The sequence below is a fragment of the Oncorhynchus keta genome, chromosome 24 (assembly GCF_023373465.1).
Source record: "Oncorhynchus keta strain PuntledgeMale-10-30-2019 chromosome 24, Oket_V2, whole genome shotgun sequence".
In the NCBI taxonomy this organism is placed as follows: Eukaryota; Metazoa; Chordata; class Actinopteri; order Salmoniformes; family Salmonidae; genus Oncorhynchus; species Oncorhynchus keta.
In genome coordinates, this window is record NC_068444.1 from 42,304,467 (window position 1) to 42,329,064 (window position 24,598).

At 42.2% G+C, this 24,598-nt stretch overlaps 1 protein-coding gene across 1 annotated transcript in view; it reads left to right on the forward strand.

The window, feature by feature from the left end:
* The window catches only part of LOC118357574 (pro-neuregulin-3, membrane-bound isoform-like), a 275,876-nt gene that overhangs the window by 126,645 nt on the left and 124,633 nt on the right, over positions 1–24,598 (forward strand). The window lies entirely within an intron of this gene.

A 24,598-nucleotide genomic window follows, 5' to 3' on the forward strand; every position in this document is an offset into this window, starting at 1 on the left:
CTAACTCCAAAAAGTTCTGGGACACTGTGAAGTCCATGGAGAACAAGAGCACCTCCTCCCAGCTGCCCACTGCACTGAGGCTAGGAAACACGGTCACCACCGATAAATCCATGATGATCGAAAACTTCAACAAGCATTTTCAACAAACAGTTCCGCTCTCCCGCAGCTACTCGCCCAAGCCTCTCCAGGTTCCCCATTACCCAAATCCAGATAGCAGACGTTCTGAAAGAGCTGCAAAACCTGGACCCGTACAAATCAGCTGGGCTTGACAATCTGGACCCTCTATTTCTGAAACTATCCGCCGCCATTGTCGCAACCCCTATTACCAGCCTGTTCAACCTCTCTTTCATATCGTCTGAGATCCCCAAGGATTGGAAAGCTGCTGCAGTCATCCCCCTCTTCAAAGGGGGAGACACCCTGGACCCAAACTGTTACAGACCTATATCCATCCTGACCTGCCTATCTAAGGTCTTCGAAAGCCAAGTCAACAAACAGGTCACCGACCATCTCGAATCCCACCGTACCTTCTCCGCTGTGCAATCTGGTTTCCGAGCCGGTCACGGGTGCACCTCAGCCACGCTCAAGGTACTAAACGATATCATAACCGCCATCGATAAAAGACAGTACTGTGAAGCCGTCTTCATCGACCTTGCCAAGGCTTTCGACTCTGTCAATCACCATATTCTTATCGGCAGACTCAGTAGCCTCGGTTTTTCGGATGACTGCCTTAGTTAGTGCCTGGTTCACTAACTACTTTGCAGACAGAGTTCAGTGTGACAAATCGGAGGGCATGCTGTCCGGTCCTCTGGCAGTCTCTATGGGGGTGCCACAGGGTTCAATCCTCGGGCCGACTCTCTTCTCTGTATATATCAATGATGTTGCTCTTGCTGCGGGCGATTCCCTGATCCACCTCTACGCAGACGACACCATTCTATATACATCCGGCCCGTCCTTGGACACTGTGCTATCTAACCTCCAAACGAGCTTCAATGCCATACAACACTCCTTCCGTGGCCTCCAACTGCTCTTAAACGCTAGTAATACCAAATGCATGCTTTTCAACCGTTCGCTGCCTGCACCCGCACGCCTGACCAGCATCACCACCCTGGATGGTTCCGACCTTGAATATGTGGACATCTATAAGTACCTAGGTGTCTGGCTAGACTGTAAACTCACCTTCCAGACTCATATCAAACATCTCCAATCGAAAATCAAATCTAGAGTCGGCTTTCTATTCCGCAACAAAGCCTCCTTCACTCACGTCGCCAAACTTACCCTAGTAAAACTGACTATCCTACCGATCCTCGACTTCGGCGATGTCATCTACAAATTTGCCTCCAACACTCTACTCAGCAAACTGGATGCAGTTTATCACAGTGCCATCCGTTTTGTCACTAAAGCACCTTATACCACCCACCACTGCGACCTGTATGCTCTAGTCGGCTGGCCCTCGCTACATATTCGTCGCCAGACCCACTGGCTCCAGGTCATCTACAAGTCCATGCTAGGTAAAGCTCCGCCTTATCTCAGTTCACAGGTCACGATGGCAACACCCATCCGTAGCATGCGCTCCAGCAGGTGTATCTCATCTTGAAACAACTGGGGACAACAGACTGGGACAGGGAGCCAGCTGGTCTGCACACTGAAGACATGGCTAGGGATGCCGTCTGGGCCGATAGAAATCTCTTACTCACATCGGCCACAGAGAGTGAGAACCTACAGTCCTTGGTAGCTTGCCACTTTGGTGGTGCTGTGTGATCCTCAGGTGTTTAGCTTGTCCGGAAACAGGACGTCAGTGTGGCTGGTTTTCCCTTTGTAGTCCGTGATTGTCTGTAGACCTTGCCATATACAGCGGGTATAGAAAGTCACCAGTCCCTTTCAAAATGTTCACCTTTTGCTGCCTTACTGCCTGAAATGGAAACACATAAAATCAGGCTTTTCCGGCTTTATTTACACACAGTGTCATATACATATTGGTTCAATAACATTTCTCAAATAACGGATCTTTCTAATTCAAAGTAGACTTTATTACAAAGTAACAAACCGAGCTGGTCCATGGATCAACTGTTTTTCCCAGCCTCAGCACACTCCTTTAATACAGTTTTATCTTTACATAACATACATAGTCACTCCTCTTTACGTAAATGATCAACTCTTTTTGGCTTAGCACCTCCACAAATCATTTAACACTCTACAAATCACTTAACCGATTATATTGTTGGCGCAACTGTGACAATTTGCTTAAAAAATAATAGGTGCCCCTACCAGGCTGCAATCACAAGTACATTCATTATATAGATTATATCAGCACCCACCAGGCTATAGTCATAAGTACATTCATTATATAGATTATATCAGCACCCACCAGGCTATAGTCATAAGTACATTCATTATATAGATTATATCAGCACCCGCCAGGCTATAGTCATAAGTACATTCATTATACAGTTTATATCAGCACCCACCAGGCTATAGTCATAAGAACATTCATTATATAGATTATATCAGCACCCACCAGGCTATAGTCATAAATACATTCATTATACAGTTTATATCAGCACCCACCAGGCTATAGTCATAAGAACATTCATTATATAGATTATATCAGCACCCACCAGGCTATAGTCATAAATACATTCATTATACAGTTTATATCAGCACCCACCAGGCTATAGTCATAAATACATTCATTATACAGTTTATATCAGCACCCACCAGGCTATAGTCATAAGTACATTCATTATATAGATTATATCATCACCCACCAGGCTATAGTCATAAATACATTCATTATACAGTTTATATCAGCACCCACCAGGCTATAGTCATAAGTACATTCATTATACAGTTTATATCAGCACCCACCAGGCTATAGTCATAAGTACATTCATTATATAGATTATATCAACACCCACCAGGCTATAGTCATAAGTACATTCATTATATAGATTATATCAGCACCCGCCAGGCTATAGTCAAAAGTACATTCATTATACAGTTTATATCAGCACCCACCAGGCTATAGTCATAAGAACATTCATTATATAGATTATATCAGCACCCACCAGGCTATAGTCATAAATACATTCATTATACAGTTTATATCAGCACCCACCAGGCTATAGTCATAAGTACATTCATTATACAGTTTATATCAGCACCCACCAGGCTATAGTCATAAGTACATTCATTATATAGATTATATCAGCACCCACCAGGCTATAGTCATAAATACATTCATTATACAGTTTATATCAGCACCCACCAGGCTATAGTCATAAGAACATTCATTATATAGATTATATCATCACCCGCCAGGCTATAGTCATAAGAACATTCATTATATAGTTTATATCAGCACCCACCAGGCTATAGTCATAAGTACATTCATTATACAGTTTATATCAGCACCCACCAGGCTATAGTCATAAGTACATTCATTATACAGTTTATATCAGCACCCACCAGGCTATAGTCATAAGAACATTCATTATATAGATTATATCAGCACCCACCAGGCTATAGTCATAAGAACATTCATTATATTATGACACTTCTTATCAGGGAATGCATCTGGATTACAATGTGTGTCTATTTATTTTGTATATTGCCTTTTCTTATGCTACACAGGTGTGGTTACAGGTTCCTTTACACCTTTTAAGGATTCTGTTTAATTACATTATTATTTCACAATATGCTACTGAAAAATCACCATATATTCCCCCCTTTGGAACTTAATAAGTCCCAACCCTTGAATTTGATCTAGTACAAGTGAGAAGGAGAAGCACCTTCTGTATTGCTATGTAGGCAATCTGCCTCCCGTTTCTCCTTATCAACCTTTGCACCTCTTTCTCATTCATACTGGGGAATCAATCAGGACCAAACATCTCCTTTCACAAATAGCTGCAAATAAGTAAAAGATCCATCCTCAAGCCAATTGTCCTTTAACATACCTTGCAAGTATAAGCATGTGCATGTATTTATTTGCCTTGCCTGAAGTTTTCTCTGTTATGTTGAATATAAGAAAAACATAAAAAAGAATAAATTAAACCTCAAACTCTTATAACATTGTTCTCAATATGACACCTAAACATAAGGCCCTCACTCACAGACACCTCTCTAACAGCTGTTTGGTCATAATTGAAAAAACCTGTTAGAGAATTAAGGGCCTGGTCCGTGGACTCTTCTAACTGGAAAACCCTATGTCACATACATGTCTAGGCGAACAGATATTCAGAATGTCTAACATCATTCAGCAACTGTTACATTGAGTACATGGTTATATACTCTTAGCATTGATTACATGGTTATATCCCTTTAACATTGAGTACATGATTACGTATATTCTGTTATACTATGTGTATCCTTTAAACACATTTGTTATCCCAACGTAAGAGGCAGTCCCCCCTTTGCACATGGCACAGAAAATCGGGTCAGCATGATGAACATGTCCAAGATTCACATCATCTAGTTTGCACCATTTGCACAAACCGCATTTTGGGAATGGTTTGTGTACATGAGAAGGTACATCATCTCCACCATAGTTTGGTACTGGGTAAAGGTCAGGGAGATCTCTATCTAGTCCAATTCCCAGCAACCTTTGTTGATCCTGATAGTCATGGCAAGCCCACCCCCCTCCTGGTCTTACTCCAGGGTGACAGGATAGCCTAGTGGTTAGTAACCTTCTAGTAACCGGAAGGTTGCAAGTTCAAACCCCCGAGCTGACAAGGTACAAATCTGTCGTTCTGCCCCTGAACAGGCAGTTAACCCACAGTTCCTAGGCCGTCATTGAAAATAAGAATTTGTTCTTAACTAACTTGCCTAGTTAAATAAAGGTACATTTTTTTTTAAATATTCTAGGTTTCCAAAAGGATAGTCCAATGGTACTCCTTTAGCATTGCATGTTTTTCCATATCTATCCGTATATTGTCCAGGAGCCCCAGGCACAGGGTTCACTACTACAGGTGGTTCATAAACGTCCGTTCCCATTTGTTTTACAGTGGTTTGTATCAGGTGAGATTTCAGCAAAGGTAATACACCACAAAAAAACAATTCCCATGACCACCAGTGCAACACCTATCATGATAGCAATATTTGTAAACATTGCTCCCCATTTTCCCAAAGTTAAATCCAACCAGTCTCAACGTGGGTATCAAATCCAGCATTGTCCTTTACTTCCTGCCATAATACTTTCAGTTAGGTCATAGCTTCTATAAATGATCCATATGGGGCCGTGTTGTTGGGAATGAAGGTGCAACATTCTTCTCCGAACATGATGCAAACTCCACGTTTCTCTGCTAAGAGCCAATTCAAAGCCTACCTGTTCTGCCATGTAATTTTGCTAGTGGCCTGTACTACTTCTCCCAAAGCTGTCAATGCAGAGTCTGCGTAGTTAATGAATCTTTGTTGGTTATAGTAAATGTAATTTATCCATTGTAAGTTCTTGTTCGGTGATATCCACAGGAATACTGTTTCAAATCCTGATTTAATCTCATCTCTCATCTCTTATTCATTAGGAAATCCTCTAGGCTGTCCTATTGAATCTAAATATACTTATGGATCATGTTCATAGGCTCTTTTTTTTCTATATTTTTTAGTATGCTCTTGTTAGGATTTTACAATGGTCACCTGTTGTATTGCTCTAGCCAAAGCACATAGTCCAGCCTGTCTCTCTGGTAAAACATTTAAGAGTTTGTTCATTACACACATCCAGAAAATGTCTGCTATAAATCTTTTTTTTTTTACTTTGGAAGGGACGGTCCTAAAGTTGTCTCATATATGCTTTTGAATCCATTTCTAATTGTTCCAATGGGGGACCTTTATAGGGCCCTCTTAGAGCTGGCGCTGTCATGGGTCGACCCGTAAGCATTTCGTGTGGTGTTAGATACATATTTCTGTTAGTTTGCACGCGGTACCTCATTAGAGCAAGTGGTAGTGCACCCACCCAATTAAGCCTTGCAACTAGCACAAATCTTATTTATCTTAGCCTTAAGAGTACCATGTATCCTTTCTACCATTCCTTGTGACTGGGGGTGATAAACACATCCCAGCCTTTGCTTAATCCTTAGCTGCGGTATTATCTGTTTTACTGTCAATTGAATACATGCTAATCCATTGTCTGAACTAATTTCTGTTGGTATTCCAAACCTGGATATTACTTCTCTGGTTAAGAATTGTATCACTGTTCCTGATCCCTGATCTGCTGATGATACTGCTTCTACCCATATGCTGAATCTGTCTATGATAACCAGCATGTATCTCTTGCCATTTACCATCCTTATCATATCCACACAGTCCATCACTAGGTGTCAGATTGGTCCTCCTGGGACTGGTATATGGGCTATGGGTGTGGTTATCCCTTTTCGTACATTGTTTTGTGCACATATTTCACACTTTACTAATGCCTCATCCACCAGTGCCTATAGGTATAGTGACCAGTAGCCTTGCTTTAAAAATGTTCTTACCACTTCGCCCCTAGCGCATGGGTTCAAACCATGCACATCAGTAATAAGCAAATTAAGCAATGTAGCAGGTGCCTCTATGGTCCCTTTATGGGTTCTCCATAATCCCCTGCTATCTTTGGTTTCCACCCTTTGGTGCCACATGGATTTCTCATAAGGTCTGGCTCGTTCCTGCATCTTAATGATATCATCTGGCTGAGGTGTGGATTCAATGATAACGATTGGGGCTGTTAAAATTGGAATGGTACATTTAGATGTCTTTTTTGCATTATATCCTTTAACGGCAAAGTAATTTCCTTTTTGTGTGTTTGGCATGTTATTATCGCTAGCTTTCTAGGATACATCAATGCCGTCATTCATTTTAAAATGTGTTAGTGATGTTGTATGGGTGTTCCATCACTTTTCTTAAATCCTCTTTGTTTCCACACAGCTCCAAATAAGTGGCATACTGAGTCAGTATATATGTTTACTGTTTTCCCTTTTCCTAAAACGCATGCTGCAGTAAGAGCTTTTAGTTCTACCAAATAAGCTAAACATGGTTGTGGACAGTATTCTAGTTTTTCCTCTGCAAATTATTTTACTTGTTTTCTTACCACTGCATATTTTGCATATCTTGCGTTTCAAACCAGAGCATAACGGACCTATTTTTCTCTCCATATTTCTGAATTCCTACCACAAACTCTGAACCTTTTCATCTGGATCATCACAGCTAACTAACCGCAACCCGGGTTGACTATTCCTGGCTAATGTTTCCATCCCGGAGCTAGCAACAACTAGCCTGGGGCTAGCCCATGCTAGACCCATCTCCCGGCTCACTCCTGGGCTACAATATCCGGACTCTTTCTACTGCCGGTACGAGGCACGGAACCCCGCCGATCCTCTGCAATTGGAATACCGACATAACCTGCCCGAGGATTCCAACAGGCCCCTCCAGCGTGCTAGGCCGTGCTAGGCCGGCTACCTAGAGCTACTTGGAACCCTACTAACTTCACGACTGGTCTATCGACGTCACCGCACAAAGAGGCAAGCACAGACTTACCCCCATCGCGACGTCCCCCAAAGGCTAACTTGCTATCCCCAGTCTACTAACTGCAAGCTTGCCTGCCCCGGTCTGCTAACTGCTAGCCCCTGGTAACTCCATGCTTGCCTGCCCCGGTCTGCTAACTGCTAGCCCCTGGTAACTGCTTGCTTGCTAACCCGGTCTGCTAACTGCTAGCTTGTTTAGACCTGGCCTACTAACTGTTAGCATCGGACTGCTAAATGTCTGAATCGCTGTGGACCCATATGTTCACTTGGCTACGCATGCCTCTCTCTAATATCAATATGTCTCGTCCATTAATGTTCTGGTTAGTGATTACTGTCTTATCTCACTGTAGAGCCTCTAGCCCTGCTCATTAACCAACCATGTTATCCCACCTCCTACATATGCGATGACATCACCTGGTTTAAACGTCTCTAGAGACTATATCTCTCTGATCATTACTCAATGCCTAGGTTTACCTCCAATGTACTCACATCCTACCTTACCTTTGTCTGTACACTATGCCTTGAATCTATACTCTCGTGCCCAGAAACCTACTCCTTTTATTCTCTGTTCCGAACGTGCTAGACGGCCAGTTCGTATAGCCTTTAGCCGTACCCTTATCCTACTTCTCCTCTGTTCCTCTGGTGATGTAGAGGTTAATCCAGGCCCTACAGTGCCTAGCTCCACTCCCACTCCCCAGGTGCTCTCATTTGTTGACTTCTGTAACCGTAAAAGCCTTTGTTTCATGCATGATAACATTAGAAGCCTACTCCCAAAGTTTGTTTTACTTACTGCTTTAGCACACTCTGCTAACCCGGATGTCTTAGCCGTGTCTGAATCCTGGCTTAGGAAAACCACCAAAAACCTTGAAATCTCCATTGCTAACTATAACATTTTCCGCCAAGGGGACGGTGTTGCAATCTACTGCAAAGATAGCCTGCAGAGTTCTGTATTACTCTCCAAGTCTGCACCCAAACATTTCGAGCTTCTACTTCTAAAAATGCACCTTTCCAGAAACAAGTCTCTCACGTTTGCCGCTTGGTATAGACCTCTCTCTGTCCCCAGCTGTGCCCTCGATACCATATGTGAATTGATTGCCCCCATCTATCTTCTCAGCTCGTGCTACTAGGTAACCTAAACTGGGACATGCTTATGGGATGGGTAGCGTCAAGAAGTTAATCTACCTGTGGTGTCCGATTTCAAAAATGCTTTACAGCGAAATCACAACATATGATTATGTTAGGTCAGAGTCAAGTCACAAAAACACACAGCCATTTTCCAGCCAAAGAAAGGAGTCACAAAAAGCAGAAATATAGATAAAATGAATCGCTAACCTTTGATGATCTTCATCAGATGACACTCATAGGACATCATGTTACACAATACATGTATGTTTTGTTCGATAATGTGCATATTTATATCCCAAAATCTCAGTTTACATTGGTGTGTTACGTGCAGTAATGTTTTGATCCAAAATATCCGGTGATATTGCAGAAATACTCATAAACATTGATAAAAGATGCAAGTGTTATTCACAGAATTAAAGATAGAATTATCCTCTATGCAACGGCTGTGTCAGATTTCAAAAAAACTTTACGGAAAAAGCATAATCTGAGAAGGGCGCTCAGTACCCATTTCAGCCAAAGAAATAGCCGCCATTTTGGCATCAACATTAGTTAGAAAAAACACTATAAATGTTCACTTATCTTTGATGATCTTCATCAAAAGACACTCCCAGGAATCCCAGTGTGACAATAAATGACTGATTTGTACCATAAAGCCTATCATTTAGCCACTTAGCGTGTTAAGCCTAGTATTCCATCTTCATGAGGAGCGAGCACTTCCTCCAGACAAAAACTCAAAAAGTTCCGTTACAGGTCGTAGAAACAAGTCAAATGATGTTTGTAATCAATCTTTAGGATGTTTTTAACTTAAATCATCAATAAGGGTCCAACTGGAGAATTTCATTGTCTGAAGAAAAGCATTGGATCGAGAGCATACTCTGTCGGGAGCGCGCGTCATGAGACCGAGGCTCTCTGCCAGACCACTCACCTAAAGAGCTCCTATGAGCCCCTCCTTTTATAGTAGAATCTTAAAACTAGGATCTAAAGACGAGGACATCTAGTGGAAGCCCTAGGAAGTGCAAGCACATCCATAACTTTCAGGGATTTTTATAGGCACTGTTTTGAAAATCGATTTCTCACTTCCTATTTGTATTTCTTCTCAGGTTTTGGTCTGCCATATGAGTTATGTTATACTCACAGAGTTTATTCAAACCGTTTTGGAAACTTCAGAGTGTTTTCTATCCAATACTACTAATAATATACATATATTAGCATCTGGGACAGAGTAGCAGGCAGTTTACTCTGGGCACCTTATTCATCCAAGCTACTCAATAGTGCCCCCCTGTCACCAAGAAGTTTTAATGTTAGTCTGGTGACAGTTTGTGTTTTTAGTATTGCTTCTCTTTTATTTATTATCTTCCTTACCTATCTTAGGGCCACTGATATTTCTATTTACATTTTTTAAATTTGTTGTCTGGTTATTCCTTTAGCCTCTTATAATATCCGTATTATTCTTTGATCTCTAGTTTCGTTTTATCGTGCTATTTACTTTTCTACTGGTAATTTATCCACATTCTTGACTCTCCTAGCCAAATTTCTGTTATTTTAAATGTGTGTGTTCGTTTTTCTCATAGTACACTTATTCCTCCTGTTTGCCACCGCCTTTTTGTAGTTAGCCTCATAAATTGCCTTTTTATTCTTGTTTGCCTTATTTCTAGACCACTTGGCAGCTTATAGCTTTTTATTCTTAATACTTCAATAGACATTCGTGCACCATTCACAATTTCCTTCTTTAGTGTGAGACCGGGTGCATCCTCCCTACCAGGTCACACTCAAGTGAAGGTCCAGGAGAGGTGTGCAATCCTTTCCCCACCAAGGACAGAAAGTTTTCACACTCACTTTCACACTTATTCTTGCTTCAGCGGAGACTGGGCAAGTCCCCTCTGCCAGGCCGCACCGAAGCAACGGTCCAGGAGAGGTGTGTGACCCCCTGTCCACCAACAGCAGAGAACTTCCACACTCACTTTTACACACTTTTTGAACTCCCATAAAACAAGAGAATTAACCCACTCAACTGAACCATCCAAAACAGATGAAGCACACAACTCCCAATCCACAGTGGTCCACACAAATATTATCTGTTAACTATTGTAACCCCCAAAGCATTTCTTTCATTATTTTGCATGCATTCATTCAATTCAAAAGCTCTCCTTTAGTACGTTCAATTTGGAGAGACCTACTTGGTGATCTACTGCTCTCGAAACGAACCAAAAACTTTATACTATAAGTAAGAACATTGCTTACCTTCTTAAGGTTTGTGTAATTCGTCCAGATAGACCCGTCTGAAGCCGAAGACTTTCCATAATTTATTGGTCCATTGTAGCCACTCCTGGCAAGCTCGCCATTTATTAACTTGGTGCAACCACATTTTGCTTGAATTACAGCCATGAGTCTCTTTGAATACGATTCTACCAACTTCGCACAACCAGACTGTGCAATATTTGCCCATTCTTCCTTGCAGAATTGTTAAAACAAAATCATATTGCATGGTGAACGCTCTTGGACCGCACTTTTCAAGTCATTCCACAGATTCTCAATGGGATTTAGGTCGGCGCTCTGACTAGGCCACTCAAGGACATTCACTTCCTTGTCCTTCAGCCACTGTACGGTTGCTTTGTTGGTGTGCTTTGGGTCATTGTCATGTTGAACCATTTCCCATTTTCATCTTCCTGGCAGGTATTTTGCACTATCTATGTTCCCTTCTATCCTGACAAGTGCTGCCACCGCCATGCTTTACTGTAGGTATGAGGTATTTTGTGTGGAAAGATGTATTGGGTTTTCGCCAGACATATTGTTTTGATTTTAGGCCAAAAAGTTCAATTTGGTCTCATCTGACCTCAGCACCTTTTGCCACCTGGCCTCGGAATCTACAATGTGCTTTTTACTAAAGCTCAAATGAGACTTGATGTGGCTTTTATTGAGGACTGTTTTTTTTCTTGCCCCATTCCCATAGAACCCAGATTTGTGGAGTGCTTGTGATATTGTGGTCACATGCACACATTGCCCAGTCTTTGCCATAAATTCCTGAAGCTCCTTCAAAGTCGCCATTGGATTCTTGGTAGCCTCTGATCAGTCTCCTCCTTGCCCGGTCATCCAGTTTGGAGGGACGGCCTGATCTATGCAGGGTCTGGGTGGTGCCATAAGCCTTCCACTTCTTAATAATGGTCTTAACTGTTCTCCGAGGGGTCCATCCCCTGACTTGTGCCTTTCCACAACTTTATCTCGTAGATCCTTTGAAAATCCATTTTGGCCCATATTAGATTCTTTGCTTTGAATTGCACTACTAAGCAGTGGAGCTTTTTCTGAACTAATCAAAGTCACTACAATTGATTTATTTGTGATCTGGAAGGTGATTGGATATATCGCAGGAAGTTTGCAATTCTAAGGGGGGGTCACTTTTCCAAATAGGGAATTTTACTGTTTTACTTGCAATGAGTTTTTTTTTAAATGGTTCACTTACTGTGTGTAAATAAAGCCAGAAAAAGTTTAAATTGTATGTGTTTTCATTTCAGGCTGTAAGGCAACAAAAGGTGAACCTTTTGAAAGGGGGTGGTGACTTTCTATACCCACTGTAAGACCTGTGTCTGAACCGATGAATTGCAACTCCACTTTGTCTCTGTACTGACATTTTACCTGTTTGATTGCCTTACGGAATAACTACAATGTTTGTATTCAACCATATTCCCAGTCACCTTTCCATTGTTAAATGTGGTGGTTTGCGATTTCAGTTTTGCGAGAATGCTTCCATCTATCCAAAGTTTCTGGTTTGGGTAGGTTTTAATAGTCACAGTGAGTAAAACATCGCTATATATTTCCTGATAAACTCAGTCACCGTATATTCCTCAATATTATTTTCAGAGGTTACCCGGAACATATCCCAGTCCGCGTGTTCAAAACAATCTTGAGGCATGGATCAGACCAGCGTTGAATAGTCTGTAGCACGGGTACTTTCTGCCTATAGGAAGGGAGAAGCAAATGGAGTCGTGATCAGATTTGCCGAAGGGGGGAGGGCCTTGTAGGCATTTCGAAAGTTGAAAAAAGCAGTGGTCCAATGTTTTCTCAGAGCAAGTTCTACAGTCAATGTGTCGGTAGAACGTCAGTAGCGGTTTTCTCAGATTGGTTTTGTTAAAATCCCTACAATAAATGTGACCTCGGGATATGTGGTTTCCAGTTTGCATAGAGTCCAGTGTAGTTCTTTGAGAGCTGTCATGGTATCGGCTTGAGGGGGAAAATACACGACTGTGACTATAACCGAACATAATTATCTTGGGCGGTAATATGGTCAGTATTTGATTGTGAGGTGTTCTAGGTCGAGTGAACAAAAGGACTTGAGTTTCTGTATGTTTTCGCAATCACACCATGAGTAGTTAGTCATGAAACATACACCCCCTCAATTTTTCCTCCCGGAGAGATCTTTACTCCTGTCCTCGCAATGAACTGAGAAACCAACTGGCTTTATGGGCTCAGACCCTATATCCTGAGAGAGCCATGTTTCCCTGAAACATAGTATGTTACAATCCCGGATGTCTCTCTGGAAGGAGATCCTAGCCCTGAGCTCGTCAACTTTATTATGCAGAGACTGAACATTAGTGAGTAATATACTCGGAAGCGGTGGGTGGTGTGCGTGTGTCCTGAGTCGAACTAGGAGTCCACTCTGAATACCTCTTCTTCGCTGGCGGTGTTTTGGATCAGCCTCTGGTATCAGTTCAATTCCCTGGAGGGGTAGAAAACAAAGGATACAATTCGTGAAAGTTGTATTCCTGGTTGTAATGCTGGTGAGTTACCGTCACTCTGATGTCCAAAAGTTATTTCCGGTTGTATGTAATAAACCACCCCTAATTTATGTTAGAAATAACACATAAAATGTTTATTTTTTTAAATATATATATTTTTAAGGAAGACTGGGGATGCATTCCAAATGGCACCCTATTCCCAATATAGTGCACTACTTTTGATGAGGGCATAGGGAAAAGTGTGACTTTTGGTATTTAGCGAGTGGCCGCTGTTTGGCTGAATACCCAGTGCATGAGGAGATTTGAGTTGTCAACAAAGCAGTATGACAGAAATATGATGCCACATTTTCAAACTACCGATAGTTTCTTTCAGAATATACAAAGCGATCTGTGCATTCGAAAAACAACATAAATATGTAAAACCAGTCAGTCTTTTAATCTTTTAATGACAAAGAATACAGTCAGTCCACCCTAAACTCTAGCTTACCAGGAATTGTTTCATTGTGCAGTGTAACTTAGTACATACCGTATTAAGCTGTTATTTACCTGCTATTTATGAACATTTTATAAAAAATTACACATCAAATAACCTAACAATGAGGAAAAAATAAGTTGGTTTGAGGATGAATTCAGCCACTTTATTGTTGAACTCAGACGGTTGTGTCTGGGAAATAATAGCCTACACAAAAGGGCTGCAATATTCAAGGTAAATTACATCAAATTAAAAGTCGCCTGAAGTCCTCTTTCTCTTAGAAAAAGTGTCTCTGCTTCTGTGCTTGTCTTTCTCTTTTATTTCTACATAGAGGCCTACAGTATCCTACTGCATCTCCTTGCATTTTTGTGTGCAAATGTTTTCATCATGGCCTGTTGGTCCAGCTTGGTCCAGACTGTTTTCTCTACTGAGTATTGCCAACACAGACTTTCCTGAAACATTGTGCATTATTTATCCATTGCGCTGCATACAATTTAAACTTAATCTTGAATGATGCATGCCAAGATATACCAGAGATAAGGGACTGTTGATATTCCAACCACACAACTCAATTTCCAGTTCACCAGTAGACATTAAATCGAAAATCACTTTTTTTGTTCAAGCCCTCAAGAACTGTTGTCTGCTAAAGATTATATGTTTTCATCTGCCAATTTATTGGCTGTCTAGTATCCCCAGAGCTTCCTATTCAGTTAATCTCTTTCCGTAACGTGTTGAGGCCGGCAATTGAGGTGAATGAGACTGCTATATTTGAAGCACCACTTCTTTCTGCCCAGTTTCTCTGGTGCTGCCACCGCAATCAAGCTGTTTTTACACTGTAACTCAAATCAAATCCATTTTTATTTGTCACATACACATGGTTAGCAGATGTTAATGCGAGTGTAGCGAAATGATTGTGATTCTAGTTCCGACAATGGAGTAATAACCAACAAGTAATCTAACCTAACAATTGCACAACAGCTACCTTATACACACAAGTGTAAAAGGATGAATAATATGTACATAAAGATATATGAATGAGTTATGGTACAGAACGACATAGGCAAGATGCAGTAGATGGTATTGAGTACAGTATATACATATGAGATGAGTAATGTAGGGTATGTAAACATTATATGAAGTGGCATTGTTTGAAGTGGCTAGTGATACATGTATTACTTAAAGATGGCAAGATGCAGTAGGTGGTATAGAGTACAGCATATACATTTGAGATGAGTAATGTAGGGTATGTAAACATTATATTAAGTGGCATTGTTTAAAGTGGCTAGTGATTCATTTTTTACACGTATGGCAGCAGCCATTCAATGTTAGTGGTGGCTGTTTAACAGTCTGATGGCCTTGAGATAGAAGCTGTTTTTCAGTCTCTCGGTCGCTGCTTTGATGCACTTGTAATGACCTCGCCTTCTGGATGATAGCGGGGTGAACAGGCAGTTGCTCGGGTGGTTGTTGTCCTCGATGAACTTTATGGCCTTCCTGTGACATCGGGTGGTGTAGGTGTCCTGGAGGGCAGGTAGTTTCCCCCGGTGATGCGTTGTGCAGACTTCACTAGCCTCTGGAGAGCCTTACGGTTGTGGGCGGAGCAGTTGCCGTACCAGGCGGTGATACAGCCCGACAGGATGCTCTCGATTGTGCATCTGTAAAAGTGAGTGCTTTTGGTGACAAGCCAAATTTCTTCAGCCTCCTGAGGTTGATGCTGCCTGCGCCTTCTTCAGCATGCTGTCTATGTGGGTGGACTATTTCAGTTTTTTTCCGTGATGTGTACACCGATGAACTTAACTATCTACCCTCTCCACTTCTGTCCCATCTATGTGGATAGGGGGGTGCTCCCTCTGCTGCTTCCTGAAGTCCACGATTATCTCCTTTGTTTTGTTGACGTTGAGTGTGAGGTTATTTTTCTGACACCACACTCCGAGGGCCCTCATCTCCTCCCTGTAGCCCGTTTCGTCGTTGTTGGTAATCAAGCCTACCACTGAAGTGTTGTCTACAAACTTGATATTGAGTTGGAGGCGTGAATGGCCACGCAGTCGTAGGTGAACAAGGAGTACAGGAGAGGGCTCAGAACGCACCCTTGTGGGGCCCCAGTTGAGGATCAGCAGGGTGAAGATGTTGTTAGCCTACCCTCACCACCTGGGGGCGGCCCGTCAAGAAGTCCAGTACCCAGTTGCACAGGGCGGGGTTGAGACCCAGGGTCTCGAGCTTGATGACGAGTTCGGAGGGTACTATGGTGTCAACTAAATGTTGAGTTGTTGTCGATGAACAGCATTCTCACATAAGTAATCCTCTTGTCCAGATGGGTTAGGGCTGTGTGCAGTGTGGTTGCGATTGCGTTGTCTGTGGACCTATTGGGGCGGTAAACAAATTAGAGTGGGTCTAGGGTGTCAGGTAGGGTGGAGGTGATATGGTCCTTGACTAGCCTCTCCAAGCACTTCATGATGACAGAAGTGAGTGCTACGGGGCGGGTAGTCGTTTAGCTCACTTACCTTAGCTTTCTTGGTACCAGGAACAATGGTGTCCCTCTTGAAGCATGTGGGAACAGCAGACTGGGATAAGGATTAATTGAATATGTCCGTAAACTCACCAGCTCTGCTCTGAGGACGCGTCTGGGGATGCCGCCTGGGCCTGCAGCCTTGCGAGGGTTAACACATTTAAATATTTTACTCACGTTGGCTGCAGTGAAGGAGAGTTCGCAGGTTTTGGTAGCGGGCCGTGTCAGTGGCACTGTATTGTGCTCAAAGCGAGCAGAGGTTGTTTAGTCTGCCTGGGAGCAAGACATCCTGGTCCGCGACGGGACTGGTTATCTTTTTGTAATCCGTGATTGACTGTAGACCCTGACACACGCCTCTTGTGTCAGTCTACTTTGTCTCTATGCTGACGCTTAGCTTGTTTGATTGCGTTGCGTAGGGAATAGGTACACTCTTTGTATTCGGTCATGTTTCCGGTCACCTTGCCCTGGTTAAAACCAGTGGTTTGCGCTTTAGGTTTCACGTGAATGCTGCCATCAATCCACGGTTTCTGGTTTGGGAATGTTTTAATAGTTGCTGTGGGTACGACATCGCCAATGCACTTGCTAATGAACTGGCTCACCGAAACAGCCTATTCGTCAATGTTGTTGTTGGACGCAATGCGGAACATATCCCAATCCACATGATCGAAGCAATCTTGAAGCATGGAATCAGATTGGTCGGACCAACGTTGAAAGACCTGAGATCGGAAGCTTCCAGTTTTAGTTTCTGTCTATAGGCTGGAAGCAACAAAATTGAGTTGTGGTCAGCTATTCCGAAAGGAGGGTGGGGGAGGGCCTTATATGCGTCGCGGAAGTCAGAATAACAATGATTCAGGGTTTTACCAGCCCTGGTAGCACAATCGATATGCTAATAGAATTTAGGGTGTCTTGTTTTCAGATTAGCCTTTTTAAAATCCCCAGCTACAATGAATGAAGCCTCAGGATATGTGGTTTCCAATTCACATAGAGTCAAATAAAGTTTGTTCAGGGCCATCGATGTGTCTGCTTGGGGGGGAATATATGCGGCTGTGATTATAATCGAAGAGAATTCTCTTGGTAGATAATGCGGTCGACATTTGATTGTAAGGAATTCTAAATCAGGTGAACAGAAGGACTTGAGTTCCTGTATGTTGTTATGATCACACCACGTCTCGTTAATCATAAGGCATACCACCCCGCCCCTCTTCTTACCAGAAAGATGCTTGTTTCTGTATGCGCGATGCTTGAAGAAACCAGCTGGCTGTACCGACTTCAATAGCGTGTCTCAAGTGAGCCATGTTTCAGTGAAGCATAGATTGTTATAGTCTCTAATGTCTCTCTGGAACGCTACCCTTACTCGGATTTCATCAACCTTGTTGTCAAGAGACTGGACATTGGCGAGTAGTATGATCGGGAGAGGTGGCCGATGTGCCCGTCTCCGGAGCCTGACCAGAAGACCGCTTCGTCTGCCCTTTTATGGCGTCGTTGTATTGGATTGCCGGCTGGGATCAAATCCATTGTCCTGGGGGATGGGCAAAACACAGGATCCGCTTCGGGAAAGTCGTATTCCTGGTCGTAATAATGGTGAGTTGACGTTGCTCTGATATGTTCACTAAAACTCATAAAGAACTACTAAAGAAGGTTTTGGCGTTTTTGACCACAGCATTTGTTTACGATTTCCCCTTTCACTTTCAGTCAGTAAAATGTTTTTTTCAAGGCCTAAGGCCCTTTTTCGGTCACATCCCTGAAGCCCAAGAAACAAACACTTAGAGTCCTAGTACATATGTAAATGAAATTGGTTTATGAATTACCTTTTGGAGTGTTACTGTGCCTGATGACAGGCACATAGGCACCCAGAGATTGTGGGCCACACCACCTTGTGGGGGCTGCAGGGATGTCCGGTACACCAGTGAAGCCAGTGAGTAGAATGAAATACCCCCCTATATACAGAACTAGGGTCAGTTTTGAGTTATTTCCCTCTGGTGGTTAAACTGGTCATATATCAGTGCCTATGGGGTATATTCCTCCTCCCATCTCATATTTAAGCAATAAGGCCTGAGGGGGTGTGGTATACGGCTAATATAACACGGCCTGGATACAGCCCTTAGCCGTGGTATATTGGCCATATATCACAAACCTCTGAGGTCCCTTATTGCTATTTTAAACTGTTTACCAATGTAATTAGAACAGTGAAAACGAATGCTGCTTATCTAACATCACATTCCAAAATCATGGGCATTAATATGGAGTTGGTCCTGATATAACAGCCTCCACTCTTCTGGGAAGGCTTTCCACTAGATGTTTGAACATTGCTGCAGGGACTTCCATTCAGCCACAAGAGCATTAATGAGGTCGAGCACTGATGTTGGGCGATTGGCCCTGGCTTGCAGTCGGCATTCCAATTAATTAAAAGGTGTTCAATGAGGTTGAGGTCAGAGCTCTGTGCAGGCCAGTCAAGTTCTTGCACACCAATCTTGACAAGCCATTTCTGTATAGAACTTGCTTTGTGCACGTGGGCATTGCCATGCTGAAACAGTAAAGGGTCTTCCCCTTTACTGGGGAAGCACGGAATCATCTTGGAAGCACAGAATCATCTACAATGTCATTGTATACTGCAGCGTAAAAATGTCCCTTCACTGGAACTAAGGGGCCAAGCCTGAAACATGAAAAACAGCCCTAGACCATTATTCCTCCTCCACCAAACTTTACTGTTGGCACTATGCATTCAGGCAGGTAGCGTTCTCCTGGCATCCGCCAAACTCAGATCCGTCCGTCGGACTGCCAGATATTGAAATGCAATTCATCACTACAGAATAAGTGTTTCAGGAGGAGTGCAATGGTCCAATGGTGGAGCGCTTTACACCACTCCAGACGATTTTTGACATTGCGCATGGTGATCTTAGGCTTGTGTGCTGCTGCTCGGCCATGGAAGTTTGTAACTCGGTAGTGAGTGTTGCAACTGAGGACAAACATGTTTACGTGCTTCAGCACTTGGCGGTCCTGTTCTGTTAGCTTGTGTGGCCTACCAGTTCACGGCTGAGCTGTCGTTGCTCCTAGACATTTTTACATCACCATAACAGCACTTACAGCTCTAGTGTAACAATATAGCGTCTGTCACTCTCCTCGCCCCTACCTGGGCTCGAACCAGGGACCCTCTGCACACATAGACAACAGCCACCCTCGAAGCATTGTTACCCATCGCTCCACAAAAGCCGCAGCTCTTGCAGAGCAAGGGGAACAACTACTTCAAGGTCTCAGAGCGAGTGACGTCACTGATTGAAACATTTACATTTTACATTTAAGTCATTTAGCAGACGCTCTTATCCAGAGCGACTTACAAATTGGTGCATACACCTTATGACAACCAGTGGAACAGCCACTTGCATCTTGCTATTAGCACTCACCCCGCTAATTAGCTAGCAATTTCACATCGGTTACAGTAGCAGGGCAGATATTTGACAAACTGACTTGCTGGAAAGGTGGCATCCTCAGTCCATGTTGAAAGTCACTGAGCTCTTCAGCACTTTCATTATTTTTACTCAGTTGTTAATTAACGCGCCAGTTGGCAGTATTCCTCACCCCTATTTCCAATGCCCAGACACAGAGGTATATTTCTTCCCGACTCTAGTATGTTGTGGTAAATGCTTTGGAAATGTAGAACTATCTATCTTATCTTTAAAACACACCCAAGGATGCGCAGGGTAACACGGTCCGGAGCACAAAAACACCTCCGATTCAAAACGTGAACACGAAAATGATCCCGCACAAACAAGGGCGGGCTTCACAAGCTTCAATAGGTAAGCAAATCAAGAAAACACAAATAGGAACAGGTGCAACTCATAAGACTAAACTAACAGAAAAGGAAAAAGGGATCGGTGGAGGCTAGTAGGCCGGTGACGACGACCACCGAGCACCGCCCGAACAGGCAGGGGAGCCAACTTCAGTGGGAGTCGTGACAACAGCACACACAGATAGCCTGGGACCAGGCTATTATTTGAATTAACTACCGGAAAGAGTCCATTATATCCACATTACTTCTTAGTATACTGTACCAGGTATTTTTCATACCAACTGAAATGCCCTTTCACTTTTGCATTCACGTGGACAAACACTTTCATTGAAACTCAGCAGCCATGTCATAAATACATATTTGTCCCATTATGACGTCTGTGAGTGCACGGTCAGTGCCATCGAGACAGATACAACGTTGCAAACTCCTTACATCTCTATGTGACAATGGAAATGAGGAAGTGGATAGAATGTTGTTGCTTGTGACTATCAGTAAAATTAACAAATGTATAAAATATACACTGAGCATACAAAAAATTATGGATACCTGTGTTGTCCATGACATGGACTGACCAGGTGAAAGCTATGATCCATAAGTCACTTGTTAAAAGTACTACAATCAGTGTGGGTAAAGGGGAGGAGACAGGTTAAAGAAGGATTTTTAAGCCTTGAGACAATTGAGTTATGGATTTTGTATGTGTGCCATTCAGAAGGTGAATGGACAAGACAAATGACAAAATATTTAAGTGCCTCAGTGTAGATTACTATGTACAGCTTTGTAAGACTATAAATAACCACCCACCCAGCTTTGGAGTAATTATAAGGTCTATTTCCTTGCTTTTGAGAGGAGCTGAGGTTGGAAGTCTACCTGTCAAAACAAGACTAGAAATAGGTAGACATCAGACCCCATTAAATTCCATTTAAATCTTACAGCGCTCATTTAAGCTCATTTCCAACTTTGCTGTGATCCGCTTTCTAACTTTGCTCGCTCTCTAGCTGGGTCTGTATTGTGTCGCGGCTGTGTATATGGCTGAGCTCGACCCAAGCCAATAAGAGCACAGTTGGCCACCTATCAAGTGTATTTTTCCTCCCGTTTGTCAACTTGATCATGTTTTTGGGTCAGAATCAAATTGTTGAATCCAATTGATTTGTTTGGCACTTCTGTGGGTATGGCACTTTCTTACACGTTTGATCCAAATCAAATCAAATGTATTTATATAGCCCTTCGAACATCAGCTGATATCTCAAAGTGCTGTACAGAAACCCAGCCTAAAACCCCATAGCAATGCAGGTGTAGAAGCACGGTGGCTAGGAAAAACTCCATAGAAAGGCCAAAACCTAGGAAGAGACCTAGAGAGGAACCAGGCTATGTGGGGTGGCCAGTCCTCTTCTGGCTGTGCCGGGTGGAGATTATAACAGAACATGGCCAATAAGTTCAAATGTTCATAAATGACCAGCATGGTCAAATAATAATAATAATAATATACATTAGTCCTAAATACATGTTTGAAGGAGAGAGAGAATAAATGTGTTCTAAAGTATCCGTCTTGTTAATGCATTAATTGTTTATGACCAATGCAGACCCAGCACCAGGGTAAAGTGATTAAGCGGGTAGTTGAAATCGATTAAGGAGCACAATTTTGGGGGATTTTTGCATTGGAATTATATTGAATTCTGCTTATATCACTCTATACCACAAAAGACTCAGAGACCATTGATTGAGTGCTTTTGAAATGACAGTTAGTGGAGATTGGCTCAAAATCTGTAGCCTGAATTGTATCAGCACAATGGTCAGCACCTACACACGAAAGCAAGGCCATTTTGGTAATGACTACAGGGTACAAAATACTGTACATAGCGTACACACAGCTGTCTTACCAAAATAATGCAAACTAAATACCGAACGTAGTAGCCTAGTTATTCAAGCATGCAAAGAAAAATAAAAAATAGCAGTTTGGATTAGAATACCCACACAACTGTGAATGAGAACAGCACAAAACAGCAGTACCAAGTAGGCCTAGAAAACCAAATATCAGACTGATAAAGGCATGACACAATAGATATTTAGACTAGTTATAGTAACAGTAAACAAAAACAAACAGAGATACAAATAACCTACAGTGAGATGCAGCCACGCACAGCTGGGGCATCAGTTGGGTTCTTGCATTGGAAATATATTGAATTCTCCTTGCATTACTCTATACAACAATAAACATAAAAGCTCAAATGTCGACACCAGCTAACGTTAGCTAGTTAAAATTAAACAACAATGATAAAAGACGAAATGTAAAAAAGTTCCGTCAAAGTCCGTAGAAACTTGTGAAACGGTGTATGGAATCAATCTTTAGGGTGTTTTTAACATACATCTTCAATAATATTCCAACTGGAGAATTCCTTTGTCTTCAGAAAAGCAAAGGAACGCCGCTACCTCTCATGTGAAATGCGCAAGACCAGCACGTGACTGCTGGCAGACCTCTGACTCATTCCTCTCTCATTCGGTCCCACTTTACAGTAGAATCCTCAAACAAGTTTCTAAAGACAGTTCACATCTAGTGGAAGCCTTAGGAAGTGCAACATAACCAATATCCCACTGTGTATTCAATAGGGTCTGGGTTGAAAATCGACCAACCTCAGATTTCCCACTTCCTGAAAACACAGAGTGTTTTCTATCAAATACTAATTATAATATGCATATAGTAGCAACTGGGACTGAGGAGCAGGCAGTTTACTCTGGGCACCTCTGAGCACCTTTCATCCAAGCTACTCAATACTGCCACTGCAGCCATAAGACCACACATGTCACGTAATGTTAGCAAACTAGCCAGCCAGTTAACATTAGCTAGTTATTAAACAACAATGAACAAAGTGCCAAAAATGCCTAACGTTAGGCTCTAATGAGAAAAGCAAACAGCTCTGGGAAATGAATAATAACATCCGCTAGGGGGCCAGCCAGCTAACGATAGCTAGCTCGAGGCTCTTTGCTTGAAGAAAACCTAAAATATCACAAAACTGAATCATGTGAAGTGCAGTGTCTACTAAAGTGTAAGAAAATGAATACTGTTTGAAACCAGGCCTAGAAGAGAGTGAGTCCTTCCAATAGCTCCACTGGGACATGACAGTACTGTCAGGACTGTGCTATCAGTGGGGTTGCCCTATTCTTCTCCTTTGTCTCTCTTTTAGTTCCTTCCTCCTTAGTATTATTGCCCCCCAACCTCATTTGAATCCTCTCGAATGTCTTATTTCTCTCCTTTGTTTCCTTTGTGCTGAAGATGAGATATATATACGCACTTGCACTTGTCTTCTCTTCCACCCTTTATGGCACTGATTTGGCAGATAGTAGCTTGTTTTCAAGAAAGTTAAAGTCAGTGGCTTAGGCATAAATTGCAGTGTGGCCAGTCCTAAGTAAAAATGACTGGGCCAACATTACAGCAAAAATACTCCAACAGATTTATGTGGAAAATTGTGCAATTACATTGCATCCTTCAACATATAGCACAGGATACATGTGACCAAGAAACACCACAAATGTCCCTTTGCAAACATGTCTGTTGTATTATTGCCATGTAGGCAGCGCACCTACACTACCTCTTACAACAACAAAGCTGGCAAAACAAAGCTGGCAAAACAGGCCGACTGTCCGAGTCTGACAGTAGACAATAATGAAATGCACAACACCATAGGCGGGTCATGAGTTTCAAGTTTGGGGAGCTGTTTTTTCACCCAAAAATGAACCTTTATGATAAATCATTCCATGCATCTAGCATTGCATTTGCAGACTAAAGTAAGATAGCCTATGTGATGAGTAGATTGGATAGTCATAAATTAGGCTAATAATGTAACACACTGTCCCCAAAAATATTGTTTGGTGTTTCTTGTCCTTTCTTTGCACACATTCAGTAAATTTATTTTTGCCTTTTATAAACACAATTTATGCAATTTTACGACACTTTAAATCCCTGGAGACATTATCAGAATATTTAATAGAACAAAAAATGACAGGGTAGGCATATTCTGTGGACACTGAAAACTAAAATCAATTAAAACGACCTTGTGTGGAATGCAACTATCTAATCTAGGCCTACGAAAAGGGACATCCATCCAGTGTCACTGAATCACCCAATGATAGACAGTGAATATGTGCACTCATCAGTGACATGGCCAACGGTCTCCGCTGGTCCCAAGAGATTAGTCCTGGTATACTAATGGGAATAAACTAGACTACACAATAAATTGAAAGGATCATCAGGAATATATGTGCATTTTGTGTTTTACCAGTGATTAAGTATTGCGAAAGGCCTATTATTGGTGCTTTTCACTGGCAGATGCAACTCGACAATCAGCTATTTGATATTTGCCATTCCCGACTGTAGGCTATGCGCATGTGATTACATTTTAACCATATGATTGCAATATAACCAATTAGATCCCAAGAACTTCCTACTGCATGTTCAACATTTCTGATTAGTATGGAGACAGCACAACCAACAAATCAAGT